This window comes from Paroedura picta, chromosome 2, assembly GCF_049243985.1.
Source record: "Paroedura picta isolate Pp20150507F chromosome 2, Ppicta_v3.0, whole genome shotgun sequence".
Taxonomy (NCBI): domain Eukaryota; kingdom Metazoa; phylum Chordata; class Lepidosauria; order Squamata; family Gekkonidae; genus Paroedura; species Paroedura picta.
Window position 1 is genome coordinate 32,800,639 of NC_135370.1, and position 21,385 is coordinate 32,822,023.

Below are 21,385 nucleotides of genomic sequence, written 5' to 3' on the forward strand. Positions count from 1 at the left end.
GCAATAAAAGGAAGAAAGTTTGAAAAGGCCAAGGCAAAAAAAAAAAAAAGAGAAAAGAATGCTGTTTGTAAACAGATGTGCCTATTGCACACGTCATCCAAATCTTTTTGACAGCATCCTCCCAGCGTCACCTGACCACCTTCCCAACAATAGCGAGGCCCGTCCACAAAGGAACGAACCAATCCGGCCTCCTTCCCGCACGGCTCTTTCGACACCTCTCGCGTCGTCCGTATCCTGCGCCGCGCATCTGTATGCCTATTAAACTGGATAATCCCTCTGGCCTTTGATACATTTCTGGACATGATTATTTCATTACTCGCCATATATCAGTCGGATCATCATAAAAAAAAGAAGGGGGCCTCGTGACAACCTGCCAAGAGTTTTGTGGCCTTGTAAACACAAAAGTGCTCTAATAAAATTTTATTAAGTGTTAAAAAGTCATAAAAAGTGAAATAACATAAACTACAAAATTTACTGTCCTCAGCAAATGCTGAAAATATTGTCCATAGTAAAATTAAATTAGCATGTAATACGGAGAGAGAGAGAGAGAGAGAGAGAGAGAGAGAATGAGCGAAGAGAGAAAGAGCGAAGCAGCCCGGCTTGGCTTCAAAGATCCGGAGAAATAATAGCATTGCAACTGGTGCGGGGTTTTTTTGGCCTTGCGCTTCCTGAAATTCTTCCCCCTCGTTTTTTTATTTATTTATTTAATTGGGAAAGTCACGTCTCGGTAAATAGGAAGGCTCAGGACGCTGAGTTCCGGGGCCGTTTATGCCCTGCGGCCTGTCGGTGCTTCTTTGAGAGAGAAATAATAATAGTATATTGCAGGCCGGGAATGGAAAGGAAGGCGAGCGAGCCTTCCTCTGGCGCCCACTAGGGTGCGCTGCGTGACTAAGAATCCCCGCGAGGAGGCCCGGCGGAGCTCCTGCCCGGGAAACGGAGCCTACATAGCCCAATGTCGCCTTCAAAGAAATGCTACTTACTATATATATATATATATATATATAAATATATATATATTATTTTTTCCCCTTTTGCGATTTCTTGCAAAGCGAGGGGAGGAGGGGGGGGGGAGACTGAAGTAGGGAAAAGAAAGCCGCGGCGCGCACAGCTCCCTGCTCCTGGGGCAAGGCGTGCAAGGCGAGCGACCCCCGTTGCACAGCCTCCCCCCCCCCCCGCCCGCCCGCCCCCCGTGAGCCACAACTTGAACTCCGCAGGGCGAAGGAGAAGGCGCCGCCGCCTCGCCCCACGCGGACAGGCCGGAGCCCGCCGGGCCAGGTAAGTGGGGCGGCCAGGAGGGCTGGCGCGGGCTTGGGGGCTTGCGGCGGCCCCTGGACTCGACCTGGCTCAGGGGGGCTTGCGGCGGGAGCGGACCCGGCCCGAGGCTCGGACGCCGGGCAGGGGGCGGAGATGCGCGGCTCAGGGGGATGCGACGGCCTGGCGCGGCCGCGGGCTCCCTGGCGCTGTCGACGGGGTTTCTCCCGCGGAAGGCGCCCCCGGGCGAGGGGGAAGCGCGCTCTGCAGCCCGGCGCGCCAGTCGGAGCGGCCCTTTCCACGGCCAGCACCCCGTTCCGCTCAGGGACAAGCACCGTGCAAAGGCACGACCCGACGGGGGCGGCATGGGCGCCGGTGGCCTCCCCGGAAAGGGACCTGGGCCTGCGGAGAGGAGGCTGCGCCGGGCTGGGCCGTGGCGAGGGGCCTGGACGGATGCGCCGCCGTGCATCGGAAATCCGCCCGCGCAGCCCCGCCGGGCCCGAGGCGTGAATGCTGGGAAGCCGGGCGGGCCCGGCGGGGCGCAGCGGCCTTTCCGGCCGGCACATCCTCCGATTGTGTGCGGCGCGCACGGCTGCTCCGCCTGGGCCCTGGCGCAGGACATCCTCTTGGCCCCGGCCCCGGCCCCGGCCTCCCCGCACCTGCTGGGCAAGCCGCCGGGCGCCCCTGGGCCCTGCCCCGAAGCCGGGGACCGGCTGGTCTCTTGGCTGATGTTCAAGGCCAAGAGGGGCCCGGGCGAGCGCCTGCCTCCCGGGGAAGACCTGGCCTCCCCTCCACTCCCCTCCCCTCCTGGGCTCTTCCAGGGCGCAGAGGCAGGAGAGGGACTGTCCCTTGGAGGCCTGCCTGCCTGCCTGCCTCAACTCAGGCGCTGTTTTCAAAAGAAACCTGTGGGGCGCATGCAGGGCTCCAGTTTTTATTTTCAATTTCTGAAGCGTTCCTGAAAGTGAACTTTCTAGGCAAAGCGGAGCCATATGCCCCGATGCAGGTATTTTAGTTGGGAGAACCGATTTCTCTGTCCCCCACCCACCACCACCACCACCACCGTCAAAAGTGTAGCTGTGCTCCAGAGCTCAAGGTTGCCAAGGCCGCATATTGAAACACGTGGGGGGAAAGAGCTTAGTTATGGCTTGCCGAATTGGTCCGGGGAAGCTTCCACACAATGGATTTTAGCCATGTGGGAAGCGCTGGAGTTTTGTCCAAGAAGCTTTAAAAAATTGGGGAAAGGCTGCACAAACTGGAAGCATTGTTTTCATTATGTGCTGAAGACCGATCCTTTGCGTTTGGTTTCGAAAAGGGAGTTCGGAATTGTCCAAAATTGTCCAAAAGTTGCTGGTGGGTTGAAAGACTGGAATCATTCTCATTGGAAGCCTTATTCAATCCTACACAGACTTCTTTACTTGGCAGTTAGCTCCAGTGAAACTCACTTCTGAACTGAGACACATATTAGAACTGGGACATGTGGCAAACATACCAGCTGTTGCAACCTAATCAAAGCTAGATTTTTTTTAAAGAATCACCTCTCTGGATTTCTCTTTTTCTTTCAGTTAAACCAGTCTTGCTTTATGACTTCAGTTGTAGCTTCATAGAACTGAAAGCCGAGTTAAACTTTTTTTGGAGTACTGTTGGTGGATTTTTCAGGCCTGTTTTGAAGAAAGTCCATTCCTGAAAATGTTTTCCTGGGAGTAAGCCCCACTGCATAGACCTTAGTAAGACTCTGAGTAAAATTACTTAGGATGGCCCTGCAGCAATTTGCTAGCTGTTGTTGAGGACCCTGATCCTAAAATCTGTATTTGGATGGAAAGCTGACCAAGTTGCTTCTAAAGTACTTCGATTTTGAGAGCTCTGTTTTTTTAAAAAATGGATGTTTAATAATAATTGAACAAATCGCTGTGAATAAAACTGTTTTCCAAACAGTGGTTCTCTTATTTTAAAAGTTATTTTTGTATTACATAATGCGAAATGAAACTACCAATACCTGCTCATAACAACACTGAGATTGGAGCAGTCGAAGTGTTAGTTTTCCTGCCCCGTCCCAAACAGCATTTTGAAAGAACCCTTACTGAAGTCTTTGGGATTAACATGTAATAGGGGCCAAATATGTGTGCCAGTCTTTGAACACCACAGAGGCATAAAAACCTGGACAAAGTCTTCAAATAAGTGCAGAGAATTTAAAAACTGGCACATCTGATTTCAGAAACGGACTCACCACCTAATCCAGAAACCAGCCAGCCTCTGTTTTGACCTTATTTGTACATACAGGAAATATGCCACCGTCCTTAAAGCTAGTTTAATTTTCTTTGGCTCTGTTGCTTTTTTTTTTCCTTCCCCAATTAACCGATTTGCTGATTGCTTTGCAGCCGGTTTATGGCCCCAAAGCCAAGTGTTTAACATCAGCCATAAGGCCATTGTGTTTATACCAGAGCCATATCTTAGAATGATGCTCTTTGTTTTAAATGGGGAAGCAGAGTTTGTCTGTAACATCCCCAAGAATCCGTTACTTTGGTCAAAGCAGTTTATGCAATATGCCGGGAAAGTTCCCCACCATATTGGACTTTGTAAGAGTCTTTGAGCACTTTACAGATATTGAAAACAAATCTCACCTTGTGGATCCCAGCAGCAAAGTCAATGGCGCCCACGGTCCAGACGAAATTCCCAAGAACTCATTCCAGTGCGCCAATCAAGCACAGAATGGCTGGCTGATCTTGAGGGAGGATGTGCAACTTGTGTGTGGTGGTGGGATGTGTGTGTGTGTTGTTATTTTTTTTACAGAACTACCAGAGAATCCTTTTCTTTGGAAGTGTTGTTAATTCTGTTTGGTAGCACTGGAAAATACGCCAGATGTTTTTAACAATGGCGCCAAAAGGCCAAGTTGACTGTCAATTGTATAAATCTAGTTGAACCCAGAACTGAGAAAGGAAAGGAAGAGGCAGAGGGAAGAAAATAGTCCCAGCCAGAATGAGCAGCTACAGATTTTTACTGGGGTGGGGACTCATATCTCCACATACTAACCTACAGTCCACGTACTAACCTAGAGTCATTTTTCCAAGATCCTTTTAGACTGTAGACTGTTCTCTTTTAAAATCTCACTAAAGCATGCACCATGTTTCTGCAGTAATACAATAGTTACGTTGTTTTTGGATTTTACACCAGTTGTCCCATCCCCCCCTTGCTAAATCCACTAGAATACTTTAGGTCAACAGCATGGTTTTTAGGTTCTGTTTAAAAGATCCATTCCAGACAGATATTTGCCAAATTATTTGTGTTTTTTTCCCCTGCTGAGTAACAATAAGGTCACAGAATGATCAGTCCTCTAAAACAAACAGACTGTGTAAGGTATTTTATGGGTCAGGAAGTGACGCCTGTTTACTGTACAGGTTTGCAACTGTGGAATGCACAGGTTGCATTTGATAAACTGTTTACATTAGAGTACTTGAGGGTATACAAAGTGGAAATCAGTCTTCCTTTAGAAGGAAGGGTGTGCTTGGGATCGCAGCATCGGCTACATGGACCTCGATGAGTGCTAGCCCAATTTAAACAGAGACCTCCAGTTTAGTGGGTTTGAAAACTAGGCAGATAGATCACCAAAAAAGACAGACCTCAATTTTCACCAATTTTGTTTTTAAAAAAGGAATGTCCTTGTGTATTCTTGTTTTTTGTTTTGTTTTTGTTCTGTGAATTTAGAACTATCAAGAATTATACGGAAATAGCAGAATGCCTCTTCCTTTTTTTAAAAAGTGATTTTAATCCAGGCAAACAACTGGGCCTGAAAAACCTTTTGGACTCAGCTGAGAAACTGAACTCACCAAGGATAAAACCACAGAGTTGGAGGGGGGCCATACAGTCCAACTCCCTGCTCAATGCAGGATCAACCTAAAGCATCCATGATCAGTATCTGTCCAGACCACCTGTGTGGAGAACTTTATGAACTTCTGTTTGCTCTGATGGCCAGTTGGGAGCCTCCATGTTTAAAAATGCTTTTGATCACTAAATACTAACCAAATCCTTCTATAAGGGAGTCCCATTGCTTGGGGATTATATGGAAACATTTGGCTTCTCATTGCGGGAGGCTTAGCTGAACTAAGTGGGCCTTGTACTGATCCAGAGAGAGAGTTCTTGTGAGCTATTTTGCCAGTTTGGACTGCGATCCTGAGCATGGGCCAAAAGAATACTTGCGGAAAATCAGTGCCTTCCAGGTCAGCCAGAGAGGAAATAGTCTATTATGTTGGCACTCCACCCTCTCCCCAAGGCCTTGCTTCTCCCATCTTTCCTTTTATCTTCATAGCAACGCCGCAAACTAGGCAGGGTTAGCAGCTGGCTTAGGATCACCCAGGGAGCTTCATGACAAGGTCTGAACTTGGTGTCCTCATTCAGTGTTCTAACCCCCACTGTGCCACCCCGGTAGAAAGCAGAAAGCAGAGTCCTCCATACCTGAATCTCTCTTGGTTGCATGTCAGTTTTTAATTTGACCTCTAGTCCACAATCACAAGGAGGGGAAAATTGACTTTTTAAAATGTCTTCTTGCTTTCCTACTCACTGTTGTCTTCCTTCTCTGTAACCTTCTAACCCCCTCACCCCCCGACTGTTTTTTGTTGGGTTATAAGAGCAAACGTGTTCTTCGTAGCATTGCACAATTTGATTTCCGTGTTTTCTCCTCCCTAAGTCCAGAGTATCCCCCCCCCATGCAAGCAAGCACAGCAGCCATTTAGCATTAAGCAAGCCATAAATCTTTCTGCATAAAGAATACCTTCCAGGACTCTTAGAAGATAGGTTTTTACTGCCATATTCATCCCTAGTGTCAGTCAGGTAACTCCCATGGCATTAAACAGGGCCAAAATGTGAGAACATTATAGAGGCATGTTTGCAGAATAACCGAAGGTCAGGTTTTCCAGCTGTTCTCGCCTTAAACAAGAAACAGACATTTCTGTGGGAATTTAGCCTTTCCTTATGTTGCCAGTTTAGCATATAGCAGGGGTGGCCAAGCTGTGACTCTCCAGATGTCCATGGTCTACAATTCCCATGAGCCTCTGCCAGCACCATGCTGGCAGGAACTCAAGGGAATCGTAGTCCATGGACATCTGGAGAGTCAGAGTTTGGCCACCCCTGGTATATAGAACCCAGGTTCCAATCCACACTCCACCATAAAACTCACTCAGTGGCCATGGGCCAGTCATACTACCATGGAGAGTAGTTGTGAACATAAAAGGGAAACACTGTATGTCCCCCCAACACTGTGGGAGGTGGGTTGGGGGAAAATGTAGCATATAGGTCAAAATAAAGGGCAGCTAAAATAAGTCCATTCAACTCCCATTGGCTTTAATGGAACAGGGTAATCCAGGCTTTTTCAACCAGGATTTTGTGAAAACATGGCGTTTCTTGATGGCCCTGGAAGGGTTTCCCAAATGGGTGGGAGTTAATTTTCCAGATATTTTAAAAATTTGTTAAATATTTATTGGGTGATATCAATATATGGTCATGTTGACCCACCCACTCCTCCCAAAATGGCCAGTGATGGGTCTGGAGGGGGTGGGGAAGGGAGGGGTCCCAGGTGGGCATGTCCACGGCTATGTTTCCCAACCATATTCTGCACCATCGCACCATTTAAGGGGTTTCTCAATGGTAAAAGCACTGAGAAAGTCCAGGTTAAGGACATGCCTGAATTTGTATACCTCCGTATCATATGGGAATGACACCTAGTCTTGCTGACAGATATAACAGGTAATGAGGAGAAGCAGTCATAAGACGTGTATGCACTCTGAGAAGAGTTCACTCTGAACCAAGCCCCTCTGAACACAAAGGCTTTCTTATGTAAATAAAGTGCCAACATGGTGTAGTGCAGGGGTAGTCAATCTGTGGCCCTCCAGAGGGCCATGGACTACAATTCCCACAATCCCCTGCCAGGGTTCGCTGTATGGAAACGGTGGTTAGAGCAGGGATACCCTGCCAGGGGTCTGTGGGACCTCTGGAGAGGATCTGCATCCTTGCAAGAGAGAGCCAGCTTGGTGTAGTGGTTAGGAGTGCGGACTTCTAATCTCGCAAGCTGGGTTTGGTTCCCCACTCTCCCACATGCAGCCAGCTGGATGGACTCGCCACAGCACTGATAAAGCTGTTTTGACCGAGCCTCACCCACCTCACAGGGTGTCTGTTGTGGGGAGAAGACAGGGAAGGCGACTGTAAGCCGCTTTGAGACTCCTTCGGATAGAGAAAAGTGGCATATAAGAAACAACCCTTCTTCTTCTTCGGTAATATCAGGGCTCTCTCAGCCTCACCTCCCTTACAGGGTGTCTGGTGGGGAGAGGAAATGGAAGGCAATTTTAAGCCACTTTGGGACTCCTTCAGGTAGAGAAAAATGGCATATAAGAACCAACTCCTTCTTCCTCCTCTCGTGCATTAATGGATTCACTCAACCACAGACTAGGGAACTGGCCCCTTGTGTTGTTCTCCCTCCCAAGTGTGAGTTCTCTCATAATTTCCGCTCCAGGAAGGGGGCATAACCTGCATATTCCCAGCTTAAGTCGCCACCTGCATTCCCACTTTCTTCTTTGAGCCTGCTCATTAACATAGCTGATGATGTCACTTCCAGTGGCATGTCACTTCCAGGGGGCATGGCAGGGGGCGTGGCCAGCTGACATCACTTCTCAGGCTCCTCAAAGCCTGAAAAAATTATTTCAGGGGATTCTCCATGGTCAATGGTTGAAAAAAGCTGGGTTAGAGAGTCAGCCCAAGATCTGGGAGACCCACGTTCAAATCCTACCTCTTCCTCAGATATTTTGGGATGATCTTGGGACAGTCATACCCTCTCAGAGTTTTTCAGGATAAAATGGAGGCTGGGAGGGATTTGTAAGCCACTTTCAGTCCCTGCTGTGGACCAGAGTGCGATATAAATAAGTAACATGTTTAGGATACAATCAAGTTCTCCACAATCCTTTCAATTAATAACCCTACAACCCGTGTGGGTATAGACGTGAGCTGCGCAAATGGGCACAAGGTTCACCAATAACCAGTTGCTTGTTTTAATGTGAAGTTTTTCCAATTGGGACCCATCCTTTTCTCGTCCTCAAGGGTTTCTCATGCACTAATAGACTGCAAACGGAAGCCTCTTAACCAGTCCTGTGTGCATTTCTTACATAATGCACCATTTTCCCTCCGAGATCAATTTTCACATTGCAGTCACAGGAACGCATCCTGGAGCATAAGTTATTTATCTGCTGAAATCAGTGGAGATTTCCCCCAGATCCGTTTAGTATTAAGGTGCCAAGCAAAATCTTAGATTACTGAAACTCCCCGGAGTAAAAGATCCTCAGCTGATACTAGCATCTGGTTGGGAGTGGGTGGGATGGGTTTTTATCAGGCATAACATTTGCTAATTTGGGGCTTGGTGTGGTTTTAGAGTTAGATGGCTGAGTGATATCCTCCTGTCAGGAAGGGGAATACACAGTGTAAAAGGAGTGACCTTCCTGAATGGTTCCTGGCTCCTGTTTTGATCAGTTCCAGATAGAGTGTGTTAAAGGGGAATAATACTAATTTGCTTCCCTTTTTGCCCAGAGAGAGGCTGTCACCAGGGCATCCCAGGTTCAAGCCTCAACTAAGCCACACTAAGTGGTCTTTGGCAAGGGCACAACTTTTGGGAGCACGTAACACACTGGCCTTTTATGTATTTGTATCCCCCTTTTCTCGCCAACAGGGATCCCAAGTGGCTTGAACCACACACCCCTCAAAAGTGCAATAATGTTGGGCAAGAGAAGGGAAAGGCGGGGAACATGGAATGGACCTTCCTGTCTGGTCTTCCTGGCTGCACCAGGCTGTGACCCTGTGCTGAAAAACCCTTCAGTGAATGTAATGCCTCTGGGTACTCCCAGGCCTTAAAAATGCATGGAGCAGCAGGGGAACAAAATCAGCTTAGATTTCCTCCAGTGGTCACCGGCTAGCCAGCAGGGTCTTCCCCATTTCCTCCCCTCCCGGGTAAATTAGAGCTACTGTTGTTGGTTTGTTTTTTCACAGAGTCACTGGGATGGGGGTGGGATACCATAGGAGTTTTAGTGGAAAAGGAGAGTTGGTTTTTATGCCCTGCTTTTCTCTCCCCAAAGGAGTTTCAAGGCAGCACACAAACACTTTTCCCTTCCTCTCCCCACAACTGACACCCTGGGAGGAAGGTGGGGCTGAGGGAGCCCTGACAGGACTGCTGTGTGAGGACAAACCCGAATCTCCAGATCAGACACTGCCACTCTTAACCACCACACCAAGTTGGCTCTCAGATAGCCTCTTCCCCCCCCAAAAAAGTCGGAGAGGCAGATTCTGTGAAGAATCAAGGGGGTGGCAGGTTACAGTGGGTGAGCAATAGGGTTGTAGGTGTCCTGCATAGTGCAGGGGGTTGGACTAGATGAGCCAGGTATCCCCTTCCAACTCTATGATTTTATGATTCTAAGTCCCAGGTAGCCTCTTCTCTACTCCAATTGCACTTCCTTTCTTTTTTTAGCCCACATCTGCAATGTGAGATCGTAACACTGGCCTGCCTTACAGGGTTGTTGTGACAGCGACTTAGAAAAGTTGCGCAAAGCTTTTTGAGTATTACGGGAAGGGGGGAAGCATTATATAAATACTTTAGTGCTATTGGTTTCCTTGATGATGCATCCTTGTTGTTTGTTCAATTCCCATGCTCTCTTTTCCAGAAACCAATTCCTTAGTTCCCGGCTCTGAAGTCGAAATACATCATCCACGTCAAGGGATTGCTTGGCTCCCACGGCCCCCTCCGTGGCGGGAAGTTACCTTGCTGTGCATTCCGACACCTATAGCCGAGCTGGTTTGCTGGAGCCGTTTTTGAGATCGGGGCTTGGAATGGTATCTGCAGCTGCGTAATCGCCCCATTTGCAAGTCACTGCCTGCAGATATCCAGGCCTTGTGAGTACAGTATGTCTTGGCTTAGAGCTCACAAATGAAGGCCTGGAGCCATGCATCCACCTGGGTGCGACTATCGAGAAGAATGAGGCTTTCATAATGAAAAGCTATTTATCAAAATTTCATAGCTTTTCAAGACAATGCTTAGCGTAAGCCTTAAAGATGCAGGCCCACGTCCAGGGTGAGAATTTTGCATGTTGCTATGCTTTTCCCTGGGGAAGGGAATAGGTGTGTGTGTGTGTGGGGGGGTATTTCTAGTACCAAAAAGGCACCTGTTCTGCAGTCCTAAATGTGTGGCCAAGCAACCCCTAAGAATGTTTGCAGCAAATTTGCATCTACCCAATGTTGTTACTCAAATGTCCATTTGTGTGTGTGTGTGTGTGAATATGGCTTTGTGCTATTCGAAATTGTCGAAATTGTGCTATTCGAAACCTTGGGGTTGGTACAGGAAACAGCATGGTCCAGTACAGCCATTCTCATTTTTTTTTAATCCCCCCCCCCCAAAAAAAAAAACATTCTTCAGGCTTTGAGAACCCCCAGAAGTGGTCCAATCGTGCAGAGTATGGTTGAGAAGCAGAGCTGTGACCACGCCCACCTGGGGGCCCTCCCCTTCCCATCCTCTCCAGGCCCATATTGGGAGGAGGTTGACATGACCATATATGGCCATATTACCGGATACATGTTTAGCAGATTTTTAAAATGCATTAAAATTAATTAACTCCCACTCATTTGGGAAACCCGGGGCCATCAAGAAATCCCAGGATTTCACAGACCCTTGGTTGAGAAACATTGGTCTGGTGGTTAGAGTCTTAGGCTAGGATCCGGACAATCTGGGTTCAGATCCTGTTTCTGTCGTGTAAGTTTGCCAGGTGGCCAAACCTACCTCACAGGGTTATTGTGATAACACAATGAAGAAGAGGAGAACAATGTCAGCTGCTTTGGGTCGCCTTTGAAGAGAAAGGTGGGAATATAAATGACGTTAAATAAATAATGTCCTCCTAAAGAATTTTGGGTAATTGAAAAATCAGCATATATTTTGGTTGCCAAAAAAAGGTTCCAATAAAAATAAATAATTGTTCATCCTCTGCAGATGACAGTTGTCTAAAACAGTGGTCCCCAACCTTTTTATCACCGGGGACCACTCAACGCCGGGGACCACTCACCAGGGACCACTCAACGCCTTTTACTGAGGCCCAGTGGGGGGGGGGGTAGTTTACTCCTCTACTCTCAACCACTGCCCTAACGCTCTCTGATCGCTATGGTAATGTTTAAACATCCCTTCAAAATAAGATACAGACACGCCACAACAATGAAGTGTGTTGTAAAGGGCTGGGGGGGATGAAGTAAAGGGCCAGGGGAGGAGAGAAGGTGTCCTTCGGGGCCCACCTCCAATTAGTCGAAGGACCACATATGGTCCGCGGCTCACAGGTTGGGGATCGCTAGTCTAAAACATATTCAAATTGCATGTGTTTTCCTGGGACGGAACTTACTTCTGAGTATATATGTACTGCAGGCTTTCTCAACCAGAGTTTTGTGAAACCTTGGGGTTTCTTGATGGCCCTGGGAGGCTCTCCCAAATGGATGGAAGTTAATTAATTTTTTAAATATTTTGTTTCGTTTTTAAAAACATTTATTAGGTGATATGACCACATGTGCACATGTAAACCCACCCCCCTTCTCCCAAAATGGCCAGTGATGGGCCTGGAGTGGGTGGGAAGGGGAGAGGCCCCAGGTGGGGGTGTACACAGCTATGCTTCCCAACCGTATTCTGCATGATCGTGCCCCTTCTGGGGTTTCTCAAAGCCTGAAGAATGTTTAAGGGGTTTCTGAGCAGTATAAAAAGTTGAGAAAGGCTGATGCAGCAGACCAGCTCCTGACATATTTGGAAGAAGCTTCGGTGCTCAATCTATAACAGTCAGTCTTCTGTCCTGGCCATGGGGTGAAGACTGTGCTAGTCACCTTGGTGGATGATCTCTGGCGCGAAGGCAGAGGTCCTGTGGCTGGGCAGAAAGGCAGCAGACCAGGAAGCACACCTACCCACCCTGGCTGGGGTGCAACTTAACATCTCGTCCTCAGCCAGGAATCTGTGGGTGATTCTGGATACCCCCCTCTCTATGGAGTCTCAAAGCGGCTTACAATCACCTTCCCTTCCCTCTCCCCACAACAGACACCCTGTGAGGTCGGTGAGGCTGAAAGAGCCCTGATATTACTGAAGAAGAAGAGTTGGTGCTCATATGCTGCTTTTCTCTCCCTGAAGGAGTCTCAAAGCGGCTTACAGTCGCGCTCCCTTTCCTCTCCCCACAACAGACACCCTGTGTGGTGGGTGAGGCTGAGAGAGCCCCGATATTCTTGCTCGGTCAGCTTTTTCAGCTTCGTGGCAAGCCCAAGGTCACCCCGCTGGCTGCACGTGGGGGAGCAGGGAATCGAACTCAGTTCGCCAGATTAGAAGTCCACACTCCTAACCGCTACACCAAGCTGGCTCTCAAAGCCGGAGGTTGGAAATGAAGTCTGCGAATACACTTGCCAAAACACAATATCATCATCATCATCATATTTATTTCCCGCCACTCCCTACATAGGCTCGTGTTGGGTAACAGCAGTCTTAAAACCCCACATTAAAACTCCTATTAAAAGACTTTTAAAAATTCCCAACATGGCGGAAAATACCACTCTCCCCCTGCCCAACCAAGGCGATGGAGAATGGACAGTAGTGATGTATACTTCGAACTCTGGGGGGGGGGGGGGGGCAATGCTCTACCTTGCAGATCGCAGCCTCAACCATAGACCTGGCGGAAGAGCTCCGTTTTACAGGCCCTGCAGAACGCTGAAAGATCCCGCAGGGCCCGCAGCTCACCCGGGAGCTCATTCCACCAGGTAGGGGGCCAGGACAGAGAAAGCCCTGGCCCTGGTTGAGGCTAGGCGTGCTTCTCTGGGGCCGGGAATGACCAATAGATTTCTCCCTGCAAAAATACTTCCGCATGGAGGCTTTGCAAATATTGCACCCCCTTTTTTAGTTCCCGCTGCTATTCTTCATTAGCACTTAATTGTGTGTGTGTGTGTGTGTGTGTGTGTGAGACTCAAGATTGTTTGTTTTGTCAGCAAAGGAGCATGTGATAGCTTGAAGAAAAACATCCGTGAAAGGCTACAGCAATTGTGAGATTTATTTTCCCCTCTCTGGAATGAAAGGATGAAATCCTGACACCGTCAAAGCCAATGCTTGCTCACAATTACACTCCTTCTTTCTCCCGCAATGGCTGTGGTCCAGAAATCATTTGTACAAAGGAAGATTTCAGCCAGCTTCAATATCACTACCGAGGAGTAAATGTTCTAACACTGGGATCCCACGTGTGTTCTTTTACAAAAAAGCCCTTTGGATTTGAGTGTGCAATTGCTGTTGCTGAAGTATCCTTAGGTTTTGCACGGCAGCATTACACAAAGAGATCACAGGGTCCTTTCCTTTGTGTGGGGTGGGGACACCAGTTAGGCAGCATTGGAAATCCATGCGCCAGCATCCTATAGCAAGTCATGCGGACTGCATAACCTCATCCTCTTTATTATCTCCATCAAAGATCAGGTTGAAATAAAACAGACTGGCATAACGTAAAATAAGCTCCATTATTATTTAAGGCTACTGACCAGTTAAACTTGGACTAAAATATTGTCAATATGACAACTTGTACCATTTTAAAAATCATGTTAGGGCACGTTTCTCTGTCTTGTTAGGGAAGCAACGGCACAGAATCTTGCGACTTTGCAAGTAATATCTTTGTGTTAGTCAACAATTTGTTCTGCTTTGTTGTCTGCCCAGTATTGGTGTTAATATATAATGAATGGGTTCAGATGGCTTGAGCATGAGCGTAGAGTAGCCTTTTTCATTCATTCATTCATTCATTCATTCATTCATTCATTCATTCATTCATTCATTCATTCATTCATTCATTCATTCTTGAATTTCTAGACCGCCCCTGTCATCACAGCCATTTTGGGGCGGTTTACAGCATAGATTAAATAAAATAGCAGTTAAAACATTAAAACAATTAACAATTAATCTGTTAACCAGTTTTTGATCCCCAATTAGTTTTTCTGGTTAGGGCAGGCAGTGAGCTGTTGGGTTGCAGTGGAGGAGGCTCGTTTTGACCATGCGGGAGCCCCTGAAATAATTTGACAAGCTTCGAGGAGCGCCAGAATAATGTTGCCTGGCCACGCCTCCTGACCAAGCCCTCAGTTAATACTGCTGAAGAAAGTCATGAAACAGGTTGTACTATACCGGAACCCTGTTCAGCAAGCATTATAAAGAATTTTTCTTTTGGCTTCCAAAGATTGGACTATAAGTAGGACTTAGAATGTTTTGATTTATACATTATTATTGTATATACTTATGAACACACAAACTATTTTTGCTGTTATCTTCTTTGTGGGCCTCTGTTGTTTGAAGACACACCCCCAGAAGTGGCATCAGCACCTGTACAATACAATACCTTTATTGGCATAAAGCAGATAAGCAGGATAAACAAAGTTAGTCAGGATACGTCAGACAGTTTAAATTTAAAAACTGAGGACAGAAATTCAGCCGTAATAAAAGTGACGTCGGCATCCTTATCACTCAGTAAAAATTGGCAAATCAGGTCTCTTGAATGGTTTCTCCGTTTTGGTATGAGAGGTATGATATGCCTTCTCTGTTCAGTGAACAAGGGACAATCCAGTAGGATATGTTGGATGGTGTCAGGAGAACTTGATTCTCCTTAATACAGCACCTGTATTAACAGGCAGGCTCGAGGAGGACTGAGTGGGGGAGAGACAGAAGGCGGTTTAAGGCGGAGGAGGCCTGCAGGCAGAAACCATGAGAGAACTAACATTCAGGAGGGGGAGCACTGGAAGCGACCAGTTCCCTAGCTTGTGGCCATTAAGGCAGGAAGGGAAAGGCCATGGACCCCCTCCAGATACCCCTGGGGGTACATGGATCCCTGGTTGGCATTGAGAGTCCGGTGATTATATCTTCTTTTAGTGCAGAAGGGAAAGTGTTGGATCGAGCTAGGGTGAGACGGCATAACCTAAATAGCCCTCTTGTCCACAACTAAAAATTCCTGGCCCCAGGGAAGTTCGTTTGGCCTCGACCAGAGCCAGGACCTTTTCGATCCTGGCCCTGACCTGGTGGAATGAGCTCCCGGAGGAGCTGAGGGCCCTGTGGGAGCTTCCGGCATCCCACAGGGCTTGCAAGACGGAGCTATTCCACCAGGTCTACACTTGAGGCTGAACCTGGAAGGTCTGGTGGCCTCCCCGGTAGTTGGGCAGATGAGTAGAGAGGAGATCTAGAGACTGATAGAGTTTCTATCAGCCGACCATCACTGTGTGTGGTGAACCATCACTCTAAGCCCCCTTGGCACCAGATAACAGCTATTTGGAATTGTCGCTGCCATGGAGGGGGGGTTCATTTTTGTTTTAATGGGGTAATCAATTGTATGTTTTACTGGGGTTTTATCTGTAACCCACTGCGAGACAGCTTGCTGGAAGCGGTAGGATAAAAATTAAATAATAATAAATATGCAAATCTGAGAGAAATGAAAGAAGGGAAGAAAAACCCATGTTTGCTACCCAAGCCCAATAAATACACCTGTTAGCCCACTTACAAGCAGTATCTTGCACCTGATTACCCCAAATGCTTGAGTCGTCAGCATCAAGCACCACCTTCCACAGCCACCATACCCCTGAGTTTTCAGATCATGTGCTCACTCCAGCCGACCAGCTTGTTGCCTTCAGCCTTGGTGGGCCTTCTGAAAGATGGCGCAACCATCTGACATTCGGTGTCTCCTTTCTCCTCAGTGTGCCTCGAGCTGTCGGGAGCCATCTCTGCTTGAAGGAGCCTGGGAAGCTGACCTGCTTGTCTGCCTGCTAGGCAGCATGGTTCCATATCTCATGGGGGAAGGGAAGGACCCTGCAAATATGGTAGTTGCTACGGCGCCCCCAGTACAGTGGCCGTTTGGCTACTGTGGACTCAGCTGGTTAGGAGGCAGGAAAGAGTAATCCACTTGAGCATCTAGCATGTTTGATTAACCAGGAGTTCCTGTTCCCACCAGTTCCACAGATAACAAAACTGGTACTGAACTTCCCCTCCTGTTTTCCCAACGAAACTAGAAATGGCGCCTTTAGCCAACTGTTAAAGGTTAGGGTTGGGAAATACCTGGATTTTTCAGGAAGGGGGCCTGCAGAGGGCAGGGTTTGGTAAACAAAGAGACTTCAGCAGAGTATAATGCCAAAGGTTCCGCCCTCTAAAGCCGCCATTTTCTCCGGGGAACTGATCTCTGCAGTCTGGAGACCACTTGCAATACTGGAAGCCCTCCTGGCCCCACCTGGAGGTTATAACACAAGCAGTAGGCCTTCTGCACCTAGACTGAAACTCCCACAAACAACGCACCTATCCTGCTGCGAAGTAAGCTTGCCACTGCTGGAAAATAGCACAACAGTATTGTGTGTTGAATTTTCTTCCTCCTCTTTGCTAGGCAAAGTAACCGTATCCATGGCCCCTACAATAAGAACAGGCCCGATTCCATTATCCCTTTCTGGAAGGAGGAAGGTCAAAATGGAAGATTTGTGCCTAACACACACACCCCGAACATTCCCCTCCCCCTGCCCCGGAGATGTCATGTGGCATATGTAATCCATTGCACTACAGGAGGAGGTAGGTGGGGTAGATTAGTTTTCTGTTGTTTTAATTGTATTTTTCTTTTGATGTCCTCTGCCTCGAGCTGGCTGGCCAGGCGTGGCGGTTTACAAGCCCAATTGGGCAATCAGTCAATCAGTCATTTATTTGAAGCAGGGGTAGTCAAACTGCGGCCCTCCAGATGTCCGTGGACTACAATTCCCAGGAGCCCCTGCCAGCGAATGCTGGCAGGGGCTCCTGGGAATTGTAGTCCACGGACATCTGGAGGGCCGCAGTTTGACTACCCCTGATTTGAAGAATGGAATTGGGTCTGTTCTTACTCCAGGGGTCATGGATCCATATACTTTGTCTAGCAAACATGAGGAAGAAAATTCAGAGCAGAATCCTGTTGTACAATATCCCACCTGGAGGTTGGCACCCACAAGTGTCTGTTTAATTAATAACTTCCTTCTATTTTGTAAAGACAGTTCTCCCTACCCCTAAGCAAAAGCCTTCGGATGTATCTCCAGGCGCACCTCTCCAGTTCCGATAGGATCGCTAGACGCTCGGTTGCGCTTCGGAAACGCCGACATATCTGTACATATCGCTGTGTGATTGGTATCTCTGTCAAGTTGAAACAAGCATGCAAATAAGTTTATAATTACTACATAGTTTGAACAACGCTGGAATTGTCATAACTTTTATATATGGCCCCATTACAACCTTGAAATGAATGGCTCGGTGGAGAGCGGCAGAGCAAGGCCAATCCATTCTTGTCTTTCTTTAAAAAGACCTTAGGAAAAAAAAATGTAATCCTTTCCCATCAAACATCCACAAAGAGACATCTTTCTGAAACACCTGTTCATTATGAATAACTGTAGGATAAGAACACGCCCGTTTATCATGATGAGACGGTAACAATATCTGAAACGCCTGCAAGAAATCTCGTTTTTTTTATTTAACTGCAAATTGGGGAGCCGAAATTGTGTAAACATCTTTTTGGTCCAGAGATTGTCTGGGTGGTTTTTTTTTTTTGCATGTTTCTTTCCAGTGCTAATGTATCTTCCTTTTCTCTCATTCTCCCCTGCAGCTTCCTGAACCAACGTGCTAGATTTCAGTGTGATTACCCTTTTAATTATTATAGGCTTATTTTTAAGTATTTGCCCCCCCAAATAGCAAACCTAACTAGCTATGTATTATTAACCCCCTTATTAAGTGCTGTGGAATTTGTATTGTGTGAAAACTGTGTTATACAGATGCTCCAAATGCATAGAATTGTAGTGTTCTCAAAAATTATGCAACCAAGGATTCCCAATATGGGGTCCGTGGACCTCTGCGGGTCCACAGGAGCTCTGGGCGGGGGGGGGGGTCCATGGCCTTTCCCTTCCTGCCTTAATGGACTCACCCACACATTAGGGAACTATCTGTTCCCCCCCAATCATGACTTCTATCATGGTTTCTGCACCTGGGAGGGGGTGGATCCTGCATGCCTACCCTCACTTTAAACCACCTTCAGTCTCTCCCCCCTCAGTCCTCCTCAAGCCTGCCTTGTTAACGTGGATGATGATGTCACTTCCTGTGGTGTTCCATTTTTGAAGGCGTAGCAGGGACGTGTGGCCTGAAAAATTTATTTCAGGGGCTCCTCCACAGTCAAAAAGTTGAAAAGGGCTGGCTCAGACAGGTACTTTCCACACAAAGACTTGCGTAGTTTCCCCATTGCTGCTGCCACTGTTGTTACGGCACTGTTAGGCCATCTACATTGCTGGTTTCCCTGTAGTTTTGTGGGGAGGGGGTTGATTTGTTTCTACCTAGCCCATTCCCTTTCCCTGGGAAAATCCAAACACTCCCACCCCCACAGCAGCCATCCAGGATGTGCTTCCATCTTCCCCAAAATGTTGCGCCAAAGTTGGCTTGTGCAAAATGGGAGAAAACTGAGACAACCATGGGAAGTACATGAATGCACCACATGATGCAGTGGGGAAGCGGGAAAAGAACCCACTTCCCATCAGTCCAGGGCAAGTAACCCATTGGCCATAACCAATTCACTACTCTCAAAACAAATCTTCCTCTTCACAGCTGCGGAAGGTGCCCTGTGAAAACAATGGCTGGAGGTCCAGATGACCTTGACCACCCAGCTGGCCTGACCTCATCAGATCACAAGCTAAGCAGGGCTGGCCTTGGTTTAGTGCTGGGAAGGGAAGACCGCTGAGGAAGTTCTGGATAGCTATCCACGAGGCAGGCCATGGCAAACCATCTCTGAACTTCTCTTGCCGTGGACTACCAAGGAGTCGCGAATTGATACTTTCCACCCCAACCACCATTTTGAAATGAAGAGGGAGGGATGTCTCTTTCTGAATATGGGACGGATCATCCTGTCCACAGCATGATTTAGAGTTGGCCGGGATCAGACTGGTCTTGGAAGGAGAAGAAAGTAGGCGCTGGAAGGAAATCAAAGGCAGCAGCAGAGAGGAAGAAAGGATGGCAACAAACAGAACCCATGAAGAGAAATATTCTCACAGGTAAAGATTCCAAGGGATCTGTGACCGCCCCACTATGGATCTGAAAGTCTGCTCTATTTTGTCCTCACAGCCATCCTCTGAGATAGCTTAGTGGAGTGTGCATGAATCGACCAAGGGTGGGAATGCAAACCTCCATCCCCCTAGATCTTAAAGCAAAAAATCAAGCCATGACACCACCTTGACTTTCCATGGGGTCTTCCCAGAATGGAAAAGAAACCCAAGCAGGTCAGCTCAGATTTTTGATTTTGTACCTCCAAGATGGAGAAGAGTGGGTTGTTATATCCTGCTTTTCACTACCCAGAGGAGTCTCAGAGCGGCTTACAATCCCTTCCCTTCCTCTCCCCATAACAGACACCCTGTGAGGTGGGTGAGGATGAGAGAGCCCTGATATTACTGAAGAAGAAGAAGAATTGTTTCTTCTATGCCACTTTACTTGAAGGAGTCTCAAAGCAGCTTACAGTTGCCTTCCCTTTCCTCTCCCCATAACAGGCACCCTGTGAGGTAGGTGGGACTGCCAGAGCCCTGACAGGAGTGCTCTGTGAGAACACATACCTTATTGATATGGACATTGACCGGTAAGTTTCCAACATAACATAAGAAAAATAGCAAATTATAATTCTGGCATGGCACCCCTCGTCTAAGTAAATACTATGCAAAGCATCATGTATAGAAAAACGACATCATAATTGTAAGAACAAAAAGTATAAAAACCCAATGCAACGTAGGCATAAAAAGTAGATTATAAGGAATGCATCATCATGAGCTCATATGCAATAGCTGCTCATGTAAGAACAGCATTATCAGGACTATGACAAGCCCAAGGTCACCCAGCCGACTGCATCTGGAGGAGCACGGAATCAAATCCGCTTCTTCAAATTAGAGGCCTCTGCTTTTAACCACTACACTAAGCTGATGTTTTTAGGACTGCAGCCAGAATTTCCGACCAAATGAGTCACTTGCGGTGTAAGCTTAAAAACACCTCCCTGGGAGGTAGATCTGAGTAGGATTTTGCATAGACCAATTTAGGATTGGTTATTTGTAGAAGGTGAGACACTTCACTTACATGTCCCACTCAAGATAGATTCAGGTGGGTCACCATGTTGTTCTAAAGCAGCAGAACAAAGTCTGAGTCCAGACTTTAAGACCAACCAAGTTTGATTCAAGGACCCTAAATTTGTTCTGCTGCTTCAGACCCACACAGCTACCCACTTGAATCTGATTCAAGGCATAAGCCTTCATGCACACAAATATGTCACCCTACTCAAGCTTACACTCTTCTTAAAGACGAGGGGATTCCTGTCACTACAAAGGTTCACTCTTGTCAAGATGCCTTTCACACTTTTTCATGTTCATTAACTGGGGTTTTTTTTAGCCCAAAAAGAAATAAACTTTGTTTTCAATAAAAATGTTTGAAAATTGAAATGAATGGTGTGTTGTTTTTTAATTGGCATTTACATGTGAATTGGTGGCGGTGTCTAAAAATCTTTAAATAAATAGCTGTTGTTGTTTTTGAAAGGACTTTGTTATTTATTAAACCAGACCTGCCAAGTGGCACCACAGGCCTCATCTTTAACCATGGCTATAACCTATAGAGCAGTGGTCCCCAACCCTCTACTGAGGGACGTTGCCGCTGCTTGAGCCCCTGCTCCGCTTGCTTTCCCGCCAGCGCCCCTGACTTCCCACTGCCCACTGGGGGGTGCTGCCAGCAGCAGGTGCGCAGTACCATGCCAAGGGGGAACCCTAGCCATGCCGGCCGCCAGAGAACACCAAAGGTAAGCCAGCAGAAGAGTGGCAGGGCAGTCCCCAAGGCAGCAGCCGGGGAGGAGGACGAGGAGGAACCGTGGCCCGGTACCGACTGATCTACGGACTGGTCCTGGTCCCCAGACCGGGGGTTGGGGACAACTACTACAGAGCACAAATCCATAACATGGTTTCCATGGAAGCTATGGTGCCTGATGACACCTTTCCTGACACCTGCCAGGTAGTTTTAGAAATTATGGGACCAGATGAGGCTTTGCCCAGCAGTGATTGGCTATGCAGATTTAAAAACATCCTGCTAATGAGAGCT

General features: G+C 47.5%; 2 long non-coding RNA genes across 2 annotated transcripts in view; one reads left to right on the plus strand and one right to left on the minus strand.

Annotated features, from left to right (window-relative positions):
* Positions 1 to 3,948, minus strand: part of LOC143829174 (uncharacterized) — a 69,647-nt gene extending 65,699 nt beyond the window's left edge. Inside the window, exon 1 of the long non-coding RNA XR_013228019.1 lies at positions 3,870 to 3,948. This is a non-coding gene — a long non-coding RNA (uncharacterized LOC143829174). The remainder of the gene's footprint in view (positions 1 to 3,869) is intronic.
* On the plus strand, positions 1,162 to 20,739 carry LOC143829173 (uncharacterized). The gene is made up of 3 exons (XR_013228018.1): positions 1,162 to 1,275; positions 9,936 to 10,164; positions 18,875 to 20,739. It is a non-coding gene; the product is annotated as an uncharacterized LOC143829173 (long non-coding RNA).
* The last annotated feature ends 646 nt before the right edge of the window (positions 20,740 to 21,385 follow it).